This window comes from Perognathus longimembris, chromosome 28, assembly GCF_023159225.1.
Source record: "Perognathus longimembris pacificus isolate PPM17 chromosome 28, ASM2315922v1, whole genome shotgun sequence".
NCBI classification, from domain to species: domain Eukaryota; kingdom Metazoa; phylum Chordata; class Mammalia; order Rodentia; family Heteromyidae; genus Perognathus; species Perognathus longimembris.
Window position 1 is genome coordinate 102,723,452 of NC_063188.1, and position 23,027 is coordinate 102,746,478.

A 23,027-nucleotide genomic window follows, 5' to 3' on the forward strand; every position below is an offset into this window, starting at 1 on the left:
TTACACACATTATCTTTAATCCTCACAATTCTATGCAAGATTCTCACCATTTTCCAGATGAAGAACCAACTTTAGAGCCTCCTCAGTATCTAGCTGTTTCCTCTCCTAATAAACCCCTACTGTGTTCAGATATCCACATATCCAGGAGCTGAGTCCCAATTCATCTCAGTTAATCAATGTGTGGTTTGTTTAAACTAAAGGAAAAAAAATCTCATGGTTTGAAAGATTTTCTTCCCCGCTTGTCCTGCTAGATGCAAAAGAAAGCAAGTATCCTGGTTGCCAATGGCAGCCATTTTGTCACTAATAAGAAACCAGCTTTAGGTCAAAGCCCACATACTAAGTGAGGCAGAGTTGAACTAAAAGTGGGTTCTTGATGACACCATTGAGCTGCCTAATTAAACATCTGCCTTTTCCTTATGTTTAAGACAGCTTGCGTCAGAATGTCTAGTAGATGCAAAAGAAGTGTCTTGCTACAGATGTCAGAACCCTTGAGTGCTTTCATTATAGCTCTTAATAATAACTAAGCAAGTGGTAATCAAGATGGAAGACATTTTTATCTAGGTCATTTGGAACAAGTCTAGAAGACTAAATGAGCCTTTTATTCATTGATTGTCAAAAAAGTATTGATGAAATGCCCATCTGGACCTAAACCTCTTAATGCACACAGGGTAAAGGAGAAAAGGTCAAAAATCAAAGTGCCTTGTGTCTTTGGCTTACATCCTAGCTAGTAAGGAGGCTAAGATTTGGAGGACTATGGTTGAAAGCCAACCTTGGGCAGAAAATTCTGTAAGACTCTATCTACAAAACAACTAGCAAAAAAGCAGGCCTGCATGTATGGCTTAAGTGCTAACTCTAGTTACATCCTTGGATACATTGCTTAATTTCTTTGTGCCTCAGTTTCTTCCTCTATAAAATGTGGAAGATGAAGATAATAATAGTGCTTACCTCATCATTTAGGTGAAAAACCTTGTGAAATACAGAGAAAAGTACCTGGCCCATCATCATAGGGAATTTGTAAGGATTATTATTATTATTTAATAAGCTTGATTCCATTCCATTAAACTTGAAGCAATTAATAAACCACTTAATAATATCCCTCCCTTAATAGGTTTTGATCATTTGAAATAATCCTTAGTGATGCCTCTCCCTTCACTATATACAGATAGATTAAGAGGAAATATACAATATTTACCTTCTACCAATATTTTAATTAAAAATAGAAACCCATTTTAAACCAGCATTTAATTTGCATAGGAAACAAATGAATTCCTAGTATAAGTACTAAAAAGTAATAAAATGGCTGTGCCTTTTATTTTCAGGTTTTAATATCAGACCTGATTCAATGCAATTTCACAGGCTTTTAATAAAGCATCTTAGAAAGTTATATGAAAACACATATAATGGAAAACATTGATCTTGCTGCTTCTTAAATCTATGAAACAATTCTTGCTTTTGTAAAGTTTTGCATGTAGTAATTAATCATTAGCGTAACATTGGTCTTCTGTGTGCACTGCTAGTATATAAAGGATAATATATAGATACTATTTAGATATCTACACAATATGAAAAGGAAGCTTTGATAAATATCAAAAGCTATTTTCTTGGGACTGTAGGTATTGGTATTGTAGCTCAGTAATAGAGCACATGCTTACCATATGTGAGGCCCTGGGTTCAAATCTGGGATCAAACCCCAGCCCCACAAAAAAGTTACTGTCATTAGAAAAGTGGGAATTCTTTTACTTTTCTTACTGACTTAAACTACTTGCACAAATAAGTTTCATTTTTATATGGCTATACATGAATACAATGTACTTTGGCCAGACTCACCTCCTCTATCATTCTCCCTCATCCCTCTTCCCCTTTCCCAAACCAATCTCAACAAGCTTCATTGTTCTACTTTCACATGTGTACATAAAGTAATTTAACCAAATTCGTCCTACTTTACCTTCTCCATTTGTCCTAAAATTAGTATCTATACCCCCCATACAAGACCTGTTTTACATTCCTGTTGTTCATTTTTTAATGTATGTTAATTGTTCAAGAGAGTTTCTCCATGACATTTCATACTAACAGATCTCAATGATTTAGTTTTCCCCCCTCTGTTGATGGATATACAATATTATCAACTTTGCATTAAAAATAAAAATTGTGCTGCTCTCATTTTAAAATGTTTTATTCTCAATGCCTAGCTTGGGGCATGACAGTCACTAAGTATTTGTTGAATGAATGAATGAATTCATCAATGAGTTCCCACATCATTTCTTGTTGTGGTGACACAGTAGAGGAATATTAGGGATCCAGACAATGATATTTTTTTTTTTTTGCCAGTCCTGGGGCTTCAACTCAGGGACTGAGCACTGCCCCTGGCTTCTTTCTGCTCAAGGCTAGCACTCTACCACTTGAACCACAGTGCCACTTCTGGCTTTTTCTGTGTATGTGGTGCTGAGGAATTGAACCCAGGGCTTCATGCATGCTAGACAAGCACTCTAACACTAAGTCGCAATCCCAGCCCCCAGGCCGCATTCCCAGCCCGACAATAATCTTAAAAAAGAAAACAAAAATGACCAATTTGGAGGGAAAATGTTGGGTGGAAAAGCACACCTTACTAATAACAATAAAATTACATTTAGGGCTGGGAATATGGCCTAGTGGCAAGAGTGCTTGCCTCCAACACATGAAACTCTCGATTCCCCAGCACCACATATATGGAAAACGGCCAGAAGGGGCGCTGTGGCTCAGGTGGCAGAGTGCTGGCCTTGAGCGGGAAGAAGCCATGGACAGTGCTCAGGCCCTGAGTCCAAGGCCCAGGACTGGCCAAAATAAATAAATAAATAAATAGATAGATAAATAAATAAATAAATAAAATTACATTTAAAAAAAAGCACAGGAGTTTTGGGATAAACCTGCTGCCTAAAGTCATCTAAAGTGATGACTAGATGAGAACCTAGACTCACACCTGTAATCCCAGCTACTGAAGTGGTGGAGATCAGGAGAATAGTAATTTGGGACTAACTAGCCTGAACAAAAAATTAGCAAGGTCCTATCTCAGTTACTAAGCAGCAGCAGTGTGTAGTGGTGCACATCTGTCTTCCCAGCTCCCAGCTTCCCAGCTGTGTGGGAGGATGGCTGTTTAGAAGGCCACCCCCAGGCAACACAGGAGACCCTACCTGAAAAATACAGAAGGCCAAAAGGCCTGAGTATGTGGCTCAAATGGTAGCACACTGCCTAATAAGCATGAGGTCCTGTGTTCAAACACCAGTACCACCCCCAGAAACCAAAAAGGTGGTGATTAATTTTGTCAGCTTGGTTGGACTAAGGGAGGCCCAGATAGCTAATAAAACAGTTAGACATATGTCTGTGGGAGTGTTTTCAGAAGAGATTAGCATTTGAATCAGTAGATCAGTAGATCAGTAGACTGAGTGAAGAAGATCCACCCTCACTGATATGGACGTGTACCAACCAATCTGTTGAGGACCCAAACAGAGCAAAAAGGCAGAGGAAAGTTGAACGCACTGTCTCTCTTTTCCTGAGTTGGGACATTCACCAGTGGTTTCTGACTAAATTATACTACCACATTTACTGGTTCTCCAGCTTGCAGATGGTATATCACAGGAATTCTCAGCCTGCAGAATTGTCTGAGCCAATTCCTATAATAAATTTCCTCATATATCTATATATATTCTGTGTTTCTGGAGAGCCCTGACTAATATACTTGGGTCTTGATTTCACTTAGTCTAATAAGAAATTCTTGACCAACTTTACAGATAAAATGCTAATGTGACTTCCAAAATGTTTTAAAAAAATGAAAAACTACAATGTTTTTTATTCATTAGCCAGCTTTTTACTATTATAGGACAACGTGATTGCTTTTTTAGTTCGAAATACAAGTTTTTATTATATTCCCAAGGAATAGACATGATGTGAAGTACATTAAATCAGAACATGCAACACAGAGCATAAGCTTTACAGTGTGTTCCTCCAGCAACTTCTCCACTAAGTTCTCAAACATTTCATTTCAATATAATGAAAAAATATAAGTCTACCTGGTTTTATATATTTGTTAAATATAACTTTTACAAGCTAGATTGAAATAGAAAGAAAAACTGTTCATATTTTTAAACAGGACTAAAAATTCATCTTTTACCAATGACTACAACTTACTTTGAAATGTAGTTTAAGAGACTGATTGATTGATTGATACAGAATTAGATAAATGAATAGATGCATGATGCAGTAAATTGAATAGAATTTCACTTGTAGAATCTGGGTGGTAGGTACATGAGTGTCTACTACATAATTCTTTCTACTTTTAGCATTTTGAAATTTTTGATAATTTGCCATGATAATCCCAAAGTAGAGATCACTCTCTATTTCACACATCTGTTAGATCTTACTTGGAATCTATCTATATCTACGTATCTACCACCTGTTCTTTAGAACCTTTCAGAAAATGGACTTAAAGATGCCAACAGACAATATACGTACATATAATTTGCTTTCTCATTTATTCTATTTATTATACTCAGATCAGATTTGGGATTACAGGAAAAATAAAACTAGCAGGACATGATTCCTTTCCAGAAAGATGCTTAGCTGATAACTTTAGTACATATAAGGACAATCTACCACAAATTATTTCAAAGAATATTAACTTCAGAGTTGTGAGTATAGCTCAGTGGCAGAGTAACTGTCTAACATGTGTAATGCCCTAGATTCAATCTCCAGCACTGAAAAAATAAATAATTAAATAAATAAAAGTTAGGCTCTAAATATTGTAATTTTTGAATTTAGAGGAAGCTGCTGAAAAAAATGTCAAGACAAATAGAAGTTAGAGGAAAGATTATCAATGATCTCAATGGAAAATTGTATTTTCCTTCTCTCCAAAAAAGAAAAACAATGGCCAGAATAATACCTCTCATCTCTCATATTGTTTTTTACTTTTTTTCCCTCCACTTAGCCCCCCTCTACTGGGCTGGGGTTTGAACTCATTGTCTCCCACTTGCTAGTAGGCAGGTACTCTAAAACTTGCCTCCATTTCATAATTTTTTTCCTTGTCTAGGCTCAGATTACAGTCCTCCTACCTACCACCTCTCATGTCATTGGGACCCCCATTTGGGCAATCAGGTTATTGACAGAGATGGAGTCTTGGTAAGTTTTTGCCTGTGCTGACCTTGAACTGCAGTTCTGATCACTCCCTGTGATGTAGCTGGGATTACAGATGTGAGCCACCTTGCCCGACCCACTTGTCCTTTTTATTTTGTTTTCAATATGTGATTCCTTTCTCTTTACTTTTCACATCTGTTCAGAGGCTGTGCTAATTCGACACAGGGCCCACATATTCTTTTTAGAATAAATTTTAACATCACCAATCAGACTTCACTTCCATCAAGATATAGTGTCTATGTTCCCTCCCCTTGAATCTTCTGGGTAAGATTGTGCCTGTGGTGAAAGTGACATTGTGTGAGGCCTAAGGCTAGATTACAAAAAACAAAAACAAAAATAAAAAACATAGCTTCCACTTTTTTCTCATTGCTTTTACCCTCACGTTGTTGCAAGGAAAACCTTACAGAGTGGAAATAACAGCCAGTCCTACATTTCAAGACGTGTAAGCTATGTGGCACCTAGCCCTGGATGAACTGTAGGTTTGCAATCAAAGGAACTGGAATCTACTGAATTCTAGGGGCAGTTTATGATACCATGACAGATACCTGATGCAATGACTAAGACAAAAACCATGTGAATTTGCACATACTGGCTTCCAGAAGTCAGTGAGCAACCATATATATCACTGGCCTAGTAAGTGAGATTTGAAAAACAATTGGCATATATCAATAATCCAACTATTTCACTCAAACTAAATCTGTTAGTTTGTCACATATAAAACATATGGTAGTTTTCCGCACAAGAACTGCTAACAAATGGCCAGGTTGACTTGGGTTCATCCATTCAATGAAGAATAATTAGCACCTATTATATGGAAAACACTGTACTTCTAACAGTGGGGACATAGAAAAGGAACAGTCAATCATCATAAGCTATATTTTCCTGATTATTTCTCTTCCAAATTGCTCATAAACATAGACATAATCAAAATGTAATCACGAAAAATTGAGGGAAGAAAAGTCTATTGCTTTACTGATTCATAAACAGGGCAATCAGCTTGTGAAAACATTTTGCATAGACTAACCAAATAAAAACCAAAGTTTATTTTTCTTTTTTACTTGTTGACAGTACTGGGGAATTGAACTCAGGACCTCTCATTATCAGGTAAGCTAGGCACATGCTCTAGCACCTGAGCCACCTCTCTAATTCCTTTTTTTCATTGGTTACTTTTGAGGTAGGGTCTCAATTTTTTCCCTTGGGTGGGCCTGGGCTGCAATCCTTCCATTTGTGTTCCCTATATCTCTGGGGACAACAGATTCACACCCCTGAACCCAACTATTGTGTTTCCCAATGGCTTGCATAATAGGTGTATGGAAATGGGCTGAAATGTGTAGTGTAGTCTCTCACATTTCTTTCTGCTCAGGCTAGTCTAGAACCTCCATCAGCCTATCTCCACTTCCCCAAATAGTTGGAATTACCAGCTTAAACCACCACATCAGGCTAAACATTTATTTTCTTATTAATGAACTTCACTGCTGTAAACTATATAATTTAAAGACTTCGTAGACAGGAGATTTCAATATTTCTTTCTTTTAAAAAAACTTATTTCCAAACAAAGACTATCTAACGAGGAATACAATCAAATGGCTTCCATATCTTAGACTTCTTTGAAAACTTTATCTAGAAATGCATTTATACTATGAAAGATCAGACATCTGTGGCTATTACGAGGGAAAGAAGCGGGTGGGCCATAACTGTGTGTGGCTGAAGAGCCAAGAAGGAACTGGGGAGAATCCCAGGTCCCATAAGCTCCTGGCCCATCCCTGACTGTTTACTATATTACACACCTCTGCTACTATTAGACAAGGGAAACTATTCACTTCCCTTAGGCCTAAAGCATAGAAGGTTCATGAAGAGAGAGATCTTGGACAATCCAAGTCAGAACTTTCAATGCATTTTCCCACAGGAGCACTACTGTCATAAACTTCCTGGGCTCTATGTGACCTAGAAATTTAGTCACATTCTCTTTGCCAAAAGTGTCATTTGAAATATAAACTTCTGAGAGCAGAGGAAGCAGATCAAGTGGTATAGCATCTGCCTAACAAATCTGAGGCCCTGACTTCAGAGTTCAAATTCCAGTATATTCAAAACAAGCACATAAGTAAGCAAACTAACAGCTAGCTTCTGGAACAATACCTCCTCTTCCTCCACCAACTTCTCTTCCTCCTGCTCCTCCACCTCTTTGTCCTTTTCTTCCTCCTCTTTGTCCACCTCCTTCTCCTTCTTCTCCCCTTCTTTCTCTCCTCCCATCTTCTTTCAAGAGAAATTAAACTTTCTGTCACCTTGATTTGTGAACTGTTGGCTTCCAGAACTGGGAGAAAACTAATTTTTCTTGTTCAAACCATTTAGTCTATCACACTTTTTTGATAGCAGCCTTAACAGAACAATATTTAAGGACTTAGGGTAACAAGTTGGTGTAGAAACCCTATCCTAAAGACTGAATGTTGATATCAACACAGTGGTTTTATTTAAGATATATATATATATATCTTATATATATGCATATATATACATACATACATCTATATATATATCTTAAGATGCATATATATATATTTACACACATGTAGTAGTTTGCACAAAGTTGAGGGCTGAAGAGGTTATTCTTGGTTTACTCCCCCCCCATCCTCAGTTTCTTCTTTTTCTTTGCCAGTCCTGGGGCTTGGACTCAGGGCCAGAGCACTGTCCCTGGCTTCTTTTTGCTCAAGGCTAGCACTCTACCACTTGAGCCACAGCCCCACTTCCGGCTTTTTCTATATATGTGGTGCCAAGGAATTGAACCCAGGACTTCATGTATACGAGGTGAGCACTTTACCAGTAGGCCATATTCCTAGCCCCCTCAGTTTCTTTTTTCCATGATTAAATTCCATCTAAACCCCCTCTCTTTTACTTTGAGCTATGTATCTATTCTACTTTGTGACCTCATTTGTCATTGTTTTTCAACTCTGAAGCCTTCTCCAACATAAAACTGAGCAAACCTGCCTCCTAACCCCCTTTGCTACAGCCAGCTGTCTTAAAGACTGTCCAAAATATACTTTAAGGTCACTGCCTCTTGTCTCCTCTCTATCAAAGAAACACTCATGATGAACGTCATTTCCCTGTAAGACACTAGTAGTTGATGTGCTCAAGTGAGAGAGAAAGATGTTCTCCTGCTGTGTATATCTGCCAAGGATGCTGCAACAGGGTACCACCCACTGAATACCCTAAGCAACAAAATGTATTGTCTTGAGGTTCTGAAGGCCAGAAATCTGGCATCAAGGTGAGGGCAGAATGGGTTCCTTCTAAGGGCAGTGAGGGAAAATCTGTTCCATGCCTGTTTCCTGGCTTCTGGTGTTTTCTTGGCAATCTGGTATTTCTTGGCATGTAGATGCATCAATACAGTCTCTGCCTTCATCTTGACATGCTGTTCTCCCTGAGTTCTATCTGTGTCCAAATTTCTCCTTTTTGAAAAGACATTAATCATATGGGAGAAGGGGATCTTTCCTACTCCATTATGACTTCATAATGGACTTCATCCTAACTAATTACATCTGCAAAGACCATCTATCCAAATAAAGTCACATACCGACGGGCTGAGGGTTAAGATTTCAACATATGTATTTCAAGCAGCATAATTCAATCCATAATGTCTACTTTATGCAAAAAAAAATACTCGTGAAGAGGGGAAGGGGACTAAAAGGCATATTATGTCCAGGAGAAGAGGTCAAACAGTGAACTCCAGGTCCTTCTTGCTACTGAGTAATGCTATAGTGGACTGAGGCCTGAGACTCCAGACATGGCTTTCTCCTCTTGCTGTCACCACTTCTACTCAGCCTTTGTCCTTCATGCTATCCTTTAGGGCCTGATCTGTCTCTACTTCCTTGTGGGCCAGTTCTGCATTCTAGATCTAATTCTTTGCTCTCTTCTATCTCCATTTCCTGATTTTAGACAAAGCCTGCATCTGCCAGGACACCAAGTCTCCAGGTCTCCAAATCACCCCCTAATCATATATGAGAATAGGTTATTAGAAAATTTGGCAAGACTGAAGTGAAAGGTCAGTGTGGGGACCATGGAAATTGGGAAGCAAAGCAGGTTTTTGTTTTGTTTGTTTTGGGGTTTCTTGGTAGTATTTGGAGTTCCAGTTGGGGCTTTATGCTTGCTAGACAGGCATTCTACCACTTCAGCCATACCTCCAGTCCTTTTTGCTCTGGTTATTTCTGAGATAGTCTTGCATTCCCCCTCCCCCCACAAGTCTGGATCACTATTCTCCTATTTACACTTTCAAGGCTAGCTGGGATGAGAGGCCTGCACCATCATGCCCGGTTTCTTCTGTTCATATGGAATCTCATGAGCCTTATTTTTCCTGGGCTGGTTTTGAATGCTGAGATGACAAGTGCATGTGGCCATACCCAACTCTTGGTTGAGATTTGGATCTTGTGAATTTTTTTGCCTGGATTGGCCTTGAACTGTGATCCCCCTATCTTCACCACCTAGGATAATAGGTATAAGGCATAAGTACCTGATCCAAACAGCTTTAAAAATTATTTATTAATTAAATTTTGTTGACAAGGTGTTGTGCAAAAGGGGTACTGTTACATAATAGGGCAGTGTGTACATTTCTTGTGATATCTTACACACTCGTTTTTCTTTCCCTTCCCTAGATCAGGTAGGCATATATATAATACCCAGTGTACCAAAAACATACAGTAGCCACGTGGCATACGCCAAAGGAAATTCAGCTAGAACTTTAAATATAATGTCAACAATAGAGTTTGCTTATCCTTGTCTTGTATGATCATACATATATAGCTTTTGAGCTATTGTGAACCACTGAGAGGTCTTAGACCTTTTTATGTTTAGTAGTTGTTTGGTTTTAGTTATATAATGCAAGGTCACTGACCCAAACCTGTGGGAAATACCATTTGAGAAGAAGTTTTTGGTTTCGCAGACCTGGTCTCTAGTGTCGTTCCCCGCCCCCCCCCCCCCCCACCTTAACAGTCATATATCAAAGAGATCATGCCCCTTTGTTTTCTGTGTTCTAGGCTTGTCTCCAACATTATTTGTTCAAATTCTGACCATTTCCCTGCGAATACCAATATTTCATCATTTCTAATTGCTATGTAGTATTTCATTGTGTATAGGTACCACATTTTTTGGATCCATTCATCTGTAGAGGGGCCCCAACAGCTTTTTAAGTGACTATGATATAACTTATAATGAGCCCGAGGGACAAATCTAGTTTATTTTACTTTTAAAAATTCAGTAGTGGGGCTGGGGATATGGCTTAGTGGCAAGAGTGCTTGCCTCCTATACATGAAGCCCTGGATTCGATTCCCCAGCACCACATATATAGAAAATGGCCAGAAGTGGCGCTGTGGCTCAAGGTGCAGAGTGCTGCTAGCCTTGAGCAAAAAGAAGCCAAGGTCAGTGCTCAGGCCCTGAGTTCAAGCCCCAGGACTGACAAAAAAAATCAGTAGTGGAGATGAAATGCAGGGCTTCATACATGCTATGAAAGTGTTCTCCCACTGAACTAATCCCTAGCCCTAGCTCAATTTTCAGTTTCTATCATGTAGTATGAGGATTTGAATTCCTTTGTTTTGAGCACCATAACAAATTGTTTACATTTTCACCCAATAATATGTCATATTGATTTTTAAATTATTAAATATTTTAAAGCACATATACCATACTAATGTATATACATTTTTCAGTTCATGCATAAAAAGTGCAAGAGCTCAGTGAAGGAGCAGTAATGATATATTTGGTATGATGGCTTTCTCAGCTAATTGCTGCTAATTGCTGTTTAAGAAGTTTTTTTTATTGCTTTAAAAGAAGTAAAATACATCTTAATAAAAGAAAGGCAAATTCTTGCCTTGGTACTCATGATTTAAGTCCTTCCTGCCACTTCATCCCCTAGCAGCCCTACAAGGTTCTTTTCCTTCCCAGCATTTTCTTTCTAACACATGGCATCATACTCCCTTAGCTTGATTGGTCACCACTGGTGCACTACCTCTTCAGGATCTCCAGCCTTTTGCTGATTCACTAGAGATGGAATCTCACAGGCTTTTCTGCCCAGGTTGGGTTTGAACCTACATCCTCCAAGTCTCAGCCTCCCAAATAGCTAGGATTACAGGTGTATACTACTGGTGCCTGGCACCTTTCCAGTTTTAGGAGCTACATCAACTCTTTTTTTTTGTCAGACCTGGGGCTTGAACTCAGGACCTGAGCACTGTACCTGACTTCTTTTTGCTCATTACTAGCACTCTCTCATTTGAGCCACAGCAACACTTTTGGCCATTTTCTATATATGTGGTGCTGGGTAATCGAACCCAGGGCTTCATGTATATGAGTCAAGCACTCTTGCCACTAGGCCATGTTCCCAGCCCCTGTACAAAGGTTTTAATTCAACATGTCAATTTATGAATACAATGAATCTTGATCAATGTTGTCTTTTCCATCATTTTCGCCTCCCCCATCTATCCCAACCCCTCCTATTCCCTCAATCTCTGTTCTTTACTGCTCCACTTCTTGAACATGTGATAAATATATACCTAATGTTCTCCTAAAAACATCCTGGTGCAAGCCAGATGTGAGTGTATCTCCCCTGTAATCCTAGCTACTCAGAAGGTGGAGACCGGAGGATTGTGGTTCCAAGACAGCCTGGGCAGGAGAGTCCATGAGCTTCTATCTCCAATTAACCACCAAGAATCTGGAAGTGGAGCTGTGTCTCAAGTGGTAGATCACCAGCCTTGAGCATACCTCCACTGTTTTTTTTTACTGCCAGTCCTGGGCTTGAACTCAGGGCCTAGGCACTGTCCCTGAACCTCTTCTGCTCATGGCTACACTCTACCACTTGAGCCACAATGCCACTTCCAGTTTTTTCTGTGTATGTGGTACTGAGTGTGAGACATTTTCACCCTCGAGCATGTTCCACCCTGTCCAGCCCCCACGTGCAAGCCTTGGACCGTGTATAGCCGCGAAGACGCCCCTCCCCCCTCTTACGCTTACAGGACACGTAGGCATTCTAGGGAAAGCTTCTTGGAATTCCGCCGATTTAATCAGGGGAGGGGATTATATGACAGTAATGGCGGCAGGAAGGGTAGGAATTTGGAGTGGCTAACTAGGCATGGCGATAGGCTGATTATGAGCTGTCCATCACAGTGACATCACGGAACTTCCCCCAGAGGCGGAGATCACAGCCCACAGGACCGCCCCCTGGGTTCCACCCGGTGCCATTTTGACATACTTGTGCTCCGAGATGGGAGGCGGGGCTAGTTAGAGCCGCCTTTGCGGTTCGGGACCCGGGGAAGTGGTAGGAGTGGATAACAGCCACACAGTCCCAGGGCAGGAGAAGGGGCGGCCTCTCGGGACCGCCCCCTCAATGTCAAGCTGATGCCCAACAACTTAGGAATAGAACCCAGGGCTTTATGCATGCTAGGCAAGCACTCTACCACTAAGTCACATTCCCAGCAAAGCCCACCCCTTTGGAGACCGCTAACTATCCTTTGGGGTGCCATTGTTATTCCATTTTTTATCTCTCTTTTTTTTAAATTAATTTTTGCCCTAGATTGTGGTCTTCCTACCAATTCCTTTTGCATAGCTGGGATTACAGATATGTATCACTGTGCTCAGCTTGTTTGTTAAAATGGGATTTTGGTAACCTTTTGTCCAGGCTAATCTAACTAAGAGAAGACTAAGAGAAATTAAAGAGGGTTCCCAGGGCTAGGTACAGTGGCTCATGCCTGGAGTTGCCAAGAGAATTTGCCTAAATCACAGCTTGGATCGTGTCACTGCTTAGCTAAGAAAAGCTTATGACTGCCCACTCTCAAAGACAGATGCAAGCCCCTCCTGGGACTTTGGGGCCTTTGAAGGCAATTCTTTGACTTGTAAAGCAAGACCTGAGTAGCATAAGCCTGACAGGTAGAAGCTCTGGGCTTAACAGAATCCATGCTCAAACCAATTCTCAATCTGGAGCCATTTCAGTGGATTCCCAGACACTGTGCTGCCATTTAGGGTCCTTGATATACTCTGGGTCCACTGTATTTCACAAAATTCTTTTCAATGTATAGGGCTTAATCCTCTTCTACATTCACTATGCAAATTCTAGCAAGCCTCCCAAGACCTCAAGCCTCCCAAGACCTCATTCCATTCCAACTTTTCTTCAAAGCTCCCAGGATCTGAATGTCTCCATAGTACTTTTTATTTATTTAAGGAGCAATCCTGTAGGGCCACCATAAGATTGCACACAGCCATGTCAAATCATCAGCTTTGTATCTTTAGTGTCAAGCAATCTGAGTCACAGCCATCCCTTGCGTGGCCTGATGCTGAGGGTTGTTTTCACAGACATCCTGGGTCCTAGGCCCAGAGGTGCGAGGAGCCATCCTTTGAATTGCAGATGCCTGCCTCAATGGATAGAGCCAGAAGGGCCCTGTTTTGGGGTATATGTAGATACTTTGTGTTGTTTAGCCCCAGGGGAGCTCTGCTCCTGGCTTTGAGTTTCCAAATAATGCTTTGCTGAGGCTTGGTCTCCACCCAAACTGTGACCTTTGGCTTCTTTTTGCTGGAGGTTAGCACTCTACCCCTTGAACCACAGCGATACTTCTGGCTTTTTCCATATATGTGGTGCTGAGGAATCGAACCCAGGGCTTCATGTATACAAGGTGAGCACTTTACCACTAGGCCATATTCCCAGCCCCAGAAATTTGGACTTTGAAGATGTGGCTTCTCTATTTTCTCATGACTGATTTTATGTTTGATTTAAAGTGTATTTTTACCACACAACAATATTAAAAAGTTATATTTGACACGTAGGTGCATGTAACATTATCACATTTTAAAATATTTCACATATTTCAAGCATATAGAAAAGACATCAATAGAACAGAGCCGTGACATTCATTCCCAGATTTAACAAATTTTTTTTTTCAAAAAGGAAGATCTTATAAATAAAGAACATGAAAATATCACAGAAAACAACTAAATCTCACCCCGAGTTCCCACCCAGGTATATGGCCCCTAGGACACCATAAACAGAAGGCTTACTGCTAAAGACTGCAACCTTCAGGCTTCTTTGTCTGCTAGCTTTCAGAAGGGTCGTGCCTCTAGGAGACCCAGCAGGAGATGAGAGAGCCCTACTTTGCCCTGTGCCTGCACACTGTAGGGTTGCCAGATGAAGTACAGGCTGCCTGACTAAGTCTGAAATTCAGATAGTCATTGAATTTTGTTTGTTAATATCAATTAGTTGTAGAGGGGGTTTCATTTGACATGTGCCGACATGCATACAATGTACTACTATAACTTGATCAGACCTCTTCCACTTCCTTCTTCCCAAACCAATCATCACAAGCTCCATTTTTCCATTTTCACACATATACATTGTTAGTATTTCCCCCACCTCAGGTTCTCAGCCCAGCCTACTAGCCCCTAGCTCCACCCATACCTCGACTCCTGCCCATGAGCTATAATAGGCCACTCCCACTCACCACTCAGATCTACCTACTTCCCCTTTTGCCCCAGAGTTATATAAGCGACCACCGGGATTAAGGTGCTGATGCCATATTGCTCCCTCTCCCGTGAGATATGGCCCCACTAATAAACCTCCTTATAAACCTTCTTCTCCTGTCGATGACTATCTCCGCATGGTCCCCTGGGATGGCTGGGATAAATTCCTTCATACATGAGGTATTTTGACCATATTCTTACTCCTTTTCTCTCTTTGATTTTTCTCCCCCTCTCACTAGTTAACCGTAGTCAGGACAAGTTTCACCTTCGTAATACTTATTTTTGTTAAAGTGCATGCTAATTGTTCAAAAGGGCTTCACCATGGTAGTTCACACCTGTACATAATGTACTCTAGTCAGATTGATCTTATATGTAGATGTATACATACAATCCTTTATGTGTTTGTGTATATATGCTAATGTATCCTTTATGTGATTATCTTTTATGTCTAGCATAAACATATGTCCCCATATGACAGAAACACATCATCTTTCAGAACGTGCTATACTTCACTCTAGATACATCTATTTCCCTGAAAAGGACATACTTTTTCATGGCTGAACAATACTCATCTGTCTGTCTGTCTGTCTGTGCGTGTGTGCATGAGCACACATATCACATCTTGATCCATTCACCAGTTGTGAGCATTGTGGCTGTTTTCATAGCTTGGTTATGGTGACTAGTACTGCAAAGTGAAAGTGCTTCTATTGTATCCTGACTTACATTCCTTCAGATATATGCTCAGCAGTGCTCTTTAGATTGGATAAATAGTTCTAGTTTTAGTAGTTTTGAGGAATATCCATCCTGATTTTCATGTGGTTGAAGTAGTTTACATTCCCCAGTCCGGCCAATAAAGTATATAAGGAAGGGTTCCTTTTCCCCTGTGTCCTCCACAGCATTTTTTGTTGTTTGTGTTCTTGATGATGGCAAATCTGACTAGAGTAAGATGAAATCTCAATGTTGTTTCGATTTGCAAGAGAAAGCGATAAACGGGATCCAGATAGAGAAAGAAATACAATTATTCCTTTTTCAGATGATATAATCCTATCACTAAAGGACCATAGAGTTTCTACCCCCCCCCCAAACTCATAGATCTGTTAAGAAAACTTTGGTTTGTTCTAAATATTACTTGGGGACACATTTATACTAAACCATTATTTATTGTTTATCTGAAAATAAAATTGCATTGGGTATCTTTTTTTGTTTTGTTTTGTTTTGCTTTACTTGGCTAAACCTAGAGAGACTCCTAGAAAAGGGATCTGTGTGGGCATTGTTTTTCCTAAAATAAAATCTCCAGCATAGTTTGGTTTCCATCATGTTCTTAAGATGTCTCTCAGTCTAGTTTTCAGTCATCTGTGACATGTATTGGGTGAAGATATGGACAACTCTCCACAAGGGGGTGGGGGAAGGGGGAGGATCATGGTTGTGAGTTGACAAGGTGGAAACTAAGAATTTCTGTGAAGAATCCTTAAAGGTGGCTGAGATCTTGCTCCTGCCTCAAATTCTGCCTCTCTGGACTCAGTCTCCCTTCTTTAGTCAAACAGTAGAAATTTGCCTTTGGAACTAGGCTCTTACTGTTGTAGGGGAAATCAGATACAAATCCAGTCATGAGAAAATAGAGAAGCCACATTGTGAAAGATCGAATCTGGCCAGTGACTCCTTGGTGGACTTTGTCTCAAAGATCAGCAGCCCCAAACAGAGCATACACCAAACTACATGTTTGGGGGTGATGACCAAGCCCCAACATAAACAAAGGCATCAGCAGGGCTTCCTGGGACTAAACAACACAATAAATTTGCATATTCGTTCTGGGGTAAATGGTGGGAGCTTCTGATCTGCAAATCCTTTAGAACAGAGCCCCTCCTGCTCTATCAACTGAGCTAGGAACCTGCAATTCAAAGGATGACTTGTCTCACCTCTAGGCCTTAGATGACTTGTCTCATCTCTAGGCCTTGGAAGCTAGGTGGAGAGTCCCCATCACCTGGTTAGGACCCAGAATGGCTGTGAAAACAAGATTAATTACTTAGACCTAGTCTTTCCATTACTTCACTACCCTCACCCTGAGACCCATCACCCAGAGAGACCTCATTCTGATGCATCTTAGGCAGATATCCATGAATATCAGATTTGGTCTCCCTTGGCAAGTCCTGTCTGTGGGAGTTTCTTTCCTACCAAGGGATTGCAAAGCAAGATTACAAAGATTAATGCCCAGAAATGTGTTAGTGGTGGTGAAATGGATTGCCTCCTAGGAGCATTTGTATTTTAGTAATCCATATGGCCATTTTTTAGTACTATTTCAAGAAGACTTTCTAGTACTTAATAATGTAAAAGTAACCTCCTCTCTTTCCAGAGGAAAGTCCTTGTCTTTTTTCCCCTACCATTTTGTCTACAAGTTTATATTATTTTTCTTTATCTTGAAGAATTTCTTGGAGATGTGGGTTTTAAAAAGATCAAGCAAATGATTGCTGTTTCCTGTCTCCTCCAAGCTGCATTTTAACACTGAAGTTGCCTTTATTTGTCCCACAGTGCCATCTTCTGGCTGAGAGTAGCAGACACTAGGGAGTTTCTTCACATTGTGTTTTTGGGGGTTTTTTGGATGGGTCGGAGGGGGGACGGGAGGGCTTGAACTCTGGGCCTGGGCACTGTTCCTGAGCTCTTCAGGTCAATGTCAATGCTAGCCCTCTACCACTAGAGCCACAGCACCACTTCCATTTTTTTGGTGGTTAATTGGAGATAAGAGTCTCATGGACTTTCCTGCCTGGGCTGGCTTTGAAATACAATCCTTGGATCTCAGCCTCCTGAGTAGCTAGGATTACAGGCATGAGCCACTGGCCCCTGGCACACAGAATTTTTTTTCTTCTTTATTGTCAAAGTGAAGTACAGAGGGGTTATAGTTTCATATGTAAGGCAGGTACATTTCTTTCTTTTTTTTTACATTTCTTTTTGGGGGAGGATAAGTTATTACATGTATTTCACAGTATATATTTTGACCTTCACAATGATGAAAATTGTTCTACTCTACTTAGCTTATGAAGTCCATGATCTTTAACCATACAGACACTTTCTCCATTTGGCATGATAGATACTTTACGTTTCTTTTGGGTTCTTTTTGGCTGGTCATGGGGCTTGGTCTCAGGGCCTGAGCACTGTCCCTGAACTTCTTTGCTCAAGGCTAGCACTCTACCTCTTGAGCCACAGCGTCACTTCCGGGCCTTTCCTGTTTATATGGTACTGAGGAATGGAACCCAGGGCTTCATGCATGCTAGACAAGCACACTACCACTAGGCCACATCCCCAGCCCCATTTCTTTTGTTTATCAACACCCGTTCCTCCTCTACTCATTCCTTCCTTCCCAGTCCCACCCATGAGATGCTTGCTTCCCTTTCCTCAGTGTCCGATGTTGGGATGGTTCCCTCTGATATTTTATTGTTGTTGTTGTTATTGTTACTATTCTCACATACTTTCCACTCATTCTGTGTCCTCTTTGCTTTTTACTGTGTTTTGGTATCTTGAGACCTGTTTACTTTGCTCTATCTCTTTGCATTTTAATTCTAACACCCGCATATCAGGGAGAGCATATGCCATTTGTCTCTCTGTTCTTGGCTTGTCTCACTCAGCATGATTTGTTCTAGTTCCATCCATTTTCCAGAGAATGCCATTATTTTTTCCTTTCTAAAGGCAGTGTAAAATTCCATTGTATATAGGTAACCACAGTTTTTTACTCCATTCATCTGTAGTGGGGCTTCTGGGTTGTTTCCATATCTTGGCTAGTGTGAGTAGTGCGGCAATGAACATAGAGTGGAGGTGTCTTTGTAATATCCTGGCTCCTGTTGTTCAGGATAGATGCCTAGGAGTGGAATGTTTAGTTTTTTTTTGTTTTTTTTTTTTGGCCAGTCCTGGGCCTTGGACTCAGGGCCTGAGCACTGTCCCTGGCTTCTTCCCGCTCAAGGCTAGCACTCTGCCACTTGAGCCACAGCGCCACTTCTGGCCGTTTTCTGTATATGTGGTGCTGGGGAATTGAACCCAGGGCCTCATGTATACGAGGCAAGCTCTCTCGCCACTAGGCCATATCCCCAGCCCCCTATGTTTAGGTTTTTGAGCAACCTCCAGACTGCTTTCCAAAGTGGTTGTACTAGTTTGCATTCCCACCAGCAGTGTAATAGGATTCCTCTTTCTCCATATCCCCCATTTGTTGTTGCCTGAGTTCAGAATATAGGCCATCCTTTCTGGGGTAAGGTAGTATCTCAGTGTTGTTTTTATTTGCATTTCCTTACGGCCAGGGATGTTGAGAATTTCTTCATGGGTTTCTTTGCCATTTTTATTTCTTCTTCTGAGAAGTGTCTATTTAGTTCCTTTGCCCATTTAGTGATTGGTTTGTTAGGCTTGGGAGGGGTTAATTTCTTGAGCTCTCTGTAGATGACAGATATTAGGCCTTTGTCTGTTGCCTTGCTGGTAAATATCTTTTCCCACTTGGTTGGCTGTCTTTCTAGTTTAGTAGCAATATCTTTATCTGTGCAGAAACTTTTTATTTTAATATGGTCCCATTTGTCTAGTCTCTCCAATCTGTTGTGCCCCTGGGACTCTGTTCATGAAGTTCCTGCCTGTGGCACACAGAATTTTAAAAGAGCATTTTTTGTCTTGGTTTGGCTAAGTACAGATCAGGTTTGTTTTGCTTAGCTGCAAAACACTGACAGAATGTTCCAAATTGGATACAACTGACAACTTATTAAAAGCTTTAAGTCAGCTAAGACACATTGTCTAGTGAGGTGAGACTATGGGTTTTTTTTTTAAACAAACTCTCAGGTGATTTAAATTCTGCTGATCCAAGGGTGGGGATAGATAGAGTGGAGGTGTAACTTTATAGCATAACCCTTCTGGATGCTTTCAAAAAAATTCTCATAGGCTGTGGACTAAGTCTGAGGAATGTGTTTAAGGTACTTGGACACAGTCCCTCCTTCATCCTATGAGGGTCCTTTTATTTAGCACATGTCAAAAAACAACTTCTTTTTCTTCCTTTACAAACAAGGTAACTTTGTATTTCCTTATTCAGAAATTTTTTTAGTCTTCTGATTTTTAGAGATGTGAATTTTAAGTAGATCCAGATCAAGCAGAAAAGTGTTGTGTTTGAGTTTGTTTTCTCTCGTCTTTCTTCAAGGTATCTTCAATCTCTCTTGTAGTATGTTGGTACATGCCTGTAATCCCAGTGCTTTATAGGCTGAGACAGGAAGATTGCCAGTTCAAGGTCAGCCTGGAATATGTAGGACCCTATCAAAACTCACCCTCACACATACTAAAAACAAACTACAATAACAAAAGAAGCAAAAACAAAAACAACCCCCAACCCTCTTTTCAGTTGTCCCACAGTGCCATCTAGTGTCGTAGATGTAGAAATCCACAAATGGCTTTACTCTGCAGTATTTTTTTTGAGTGGTTCTTTTTTTTTATATTTTAATTTTATTTTTTTAATTTTTTATTATAAAACTGCTGTACAGAGAGGTTACAGTTTCATACTTTAGGCATTGGATACATTTCTTGTACTGTTTGTTACCTTGTCTCTCATACCCCCCTCCCACCTCCCCCTTTCTCCCCCTGAAGTGTTCAGTTCGCTTACACCATACAGTTTTGCAAGTATTGCTTTTGTTGTTGTTTCTCTTAATTTACCCTTTGTCTCTCAATTTTGGTATTCCCTCTCAATTTCCTACTTCTAATACCAGTATACAGGGTTTCCAATATACTCAGATAAGATTACAGAGATAGTGTAGATACAATCCAAGAAGGTGATACAAGAACATCATCAACAGTATAAACTACAGATACATATGGGATGTTGAAAGTAGTTACAACTGTGATATAACAATCATTTCCATAAAATGGAGTTCATTTCACTTAGCATCATCTTATGTGATCATCAATAGTATAGCTATTGGGCTCTTGTGATCCTCTGCTGTGGCTTGCTTAATCCTGTGCTAATTATTCCCAATAAGGGAGACCATAGAGTCCATGTTTCTTTGGGTCTGGTTGAGTGGTTCTTTCTCTCTCTTTTTTTTTTTTTTCGGCCAGTCCTGGGCCTTGGGCTCAGGGCCTGAGCACTGTCCCTGGCTTCCTTTTGCTCAAGGCTAGCACTCTGCCACTTGAGCCACAGCGCCACTTCTGGCCGTTTTCTGTATATGTGGTGCTGGGGAATCGAACCCAGGGCCTCATGTATACGAGGCAAGCTCTCTTGCCACTAGGCCATATCCCCAGCCCCTGGTTCTTTCTCTTGAAAGGAACAAAGGCCATTGGAAGGGTTTGAGCTGGGTGAGGGGCCATATTCCCAGCCCCGGCTTCATGTATACGTGGCAAGCACTCTTGCCACTAGGCCATATTCCCAGCACGTAAAAGACATTTTTTAAAAGGAACAATAGGGCTGGAAATATGACCTAGTAGTAGAGTGCTTGCCTCGCATACATGAAGCCCTGGGTTTGATTCCCCAACACCACATATACAGAAAATGGCCAGAAGTGGCCTTGTAGCTCAAGTGGCAGTGTACCAGTCTTGAGCAAAAAGCAGCCAGGAACAGTGCTCAGGCCCTGAGTTCAAGCCCCAGGGCTGGCAAAAAGAAAAGAAAAAAAGGAAACAATATAAAAATCAAATGTTTTCCTTCGTTCTGACATTTCCTACCAAATATATAGAAATATCTTCTATTACACGAATGCATATATTCATTTTACTTTGCAAACTAAAAAAAATAAGAGAACTTGTCAGAAGTTATTTTCTGACAATTCTAAAGAGGGAAAAGTAAAATTTGAAAATGTTATTCATGGATGTGAGCCTGATGGGAATACATTCTAAGCATTTGTGGAAATGTATCAATGAAATACCCACTATAATGAATACATCTTTTTTTTTTTTTTTTTTTTTGCCAGTCCTAGGCCGTGAACTCAGGGCCTGAGCACTGTCCCTGGCTTCTTTTTGCTCAAGGCTAGCACTCTGCCACCTGAGCCACAGCGCCACTTCCGGCGCTGAGGAATCGAACCCAAGGCCTCATGTATATGAGGCAAGCACTCTTGACACTAGGCCATATTCCCAGCCCCTAATGAATACATCTTAAAAGAAAGATGTTGAATGCCATAGGTGGGGGCAGGGAAGGGGTGCTTCTTTAACATGCTTCTTTAATACCAATGACATACACTTTTGTGGCATCTAGTCTCCTAATAACAAATTTAAATTGTATTAGCACACTATGTTTTCCCTTTTCAGATAGTCCTCTCCACAATGCTCCTTTACTAACTTTATTTATCACCTTCAAATTTTGATAGATTGAGAGTATTGCTAGTAAAATTTATCAGTGGAACAATTCATCTAAGCTATCTATTTAAATCCCACTTGCAAGTTTCTATTTCAGAAATGTAATTAAAATCAGCCACAGCAGCTTGAAGTCTCACTGGATATAATCTCTGTAGGCTAAACTCTTTAGTGGATTTCATTTGAATTTATATTAATTACCAGTTCCATCTAATTATGACTGCTATTCTTCCGTCTGTCTCCTACTCTCCATACCTTGATAGTTGAAGGTGGATTTGACAGCAATTATAAAGTACGTACATTGTATACTTTTGGTGTAGAAAGTCTGGAGGACTCTTTCCTGCAATGTTGGCCCCATTGCAAGGAATCTGCGGCTCTGATGTCTTGGTTCTCATCAAGTCACCCTATTGTGGCACCCCATCAGCAAAAGCTGATGGAAGTGCAGGTATAGTCTCCTGGGAGTGTCACAGACAACAATCCAGATAAACCATTTACACAACCACTCCTGCTGCACAATGATACTTAGTTGTTGTGCGTTGATACAAAAAAAATACCTTTCCTGTTGTGACTTTCTACTAGTGATACAGTAATGAGAAAAAATACTAAAATTAGAGCTTTAAAGTTCTGATTTCACAGCAATTGAGTTCCTTTAAAATTGGCAGGGCCATGTGACAAAATGACAAGGAAGTGTCTGGAGGAAGCTTAAGCCTAGCAGTAGCTATGGTATACAAAAGAAAAGAACAGAGTCATATGCACACACATAAGCCAAGGTCCACGTGCACTTGAGATCAAGATGTGTGATCTTTTCCTCCTCCTCTTTCTCCTCCTCCTCCTTCTGTTTCTTCTCTTTCTTCTTCTTCATTTGATAGTACTGAGGTTTGAACTCAGGGTGTTGCACTTATAGGCAGGTGCTCTACCACCTGAATCACACCCCCAGCCATTTTAGGCTTTACTTTTTGGTTTATGTTGGGGCTGGCCTGGACTGTGATCCTTCTATTTAAACTTTCCACATAGGCACACCACTATCAATTAAGATGAGGTCTCTCAGAACATCTCATGAAAATTTCCCCTCTCAATTTCTGCCTCTGAAATAGCTAGGA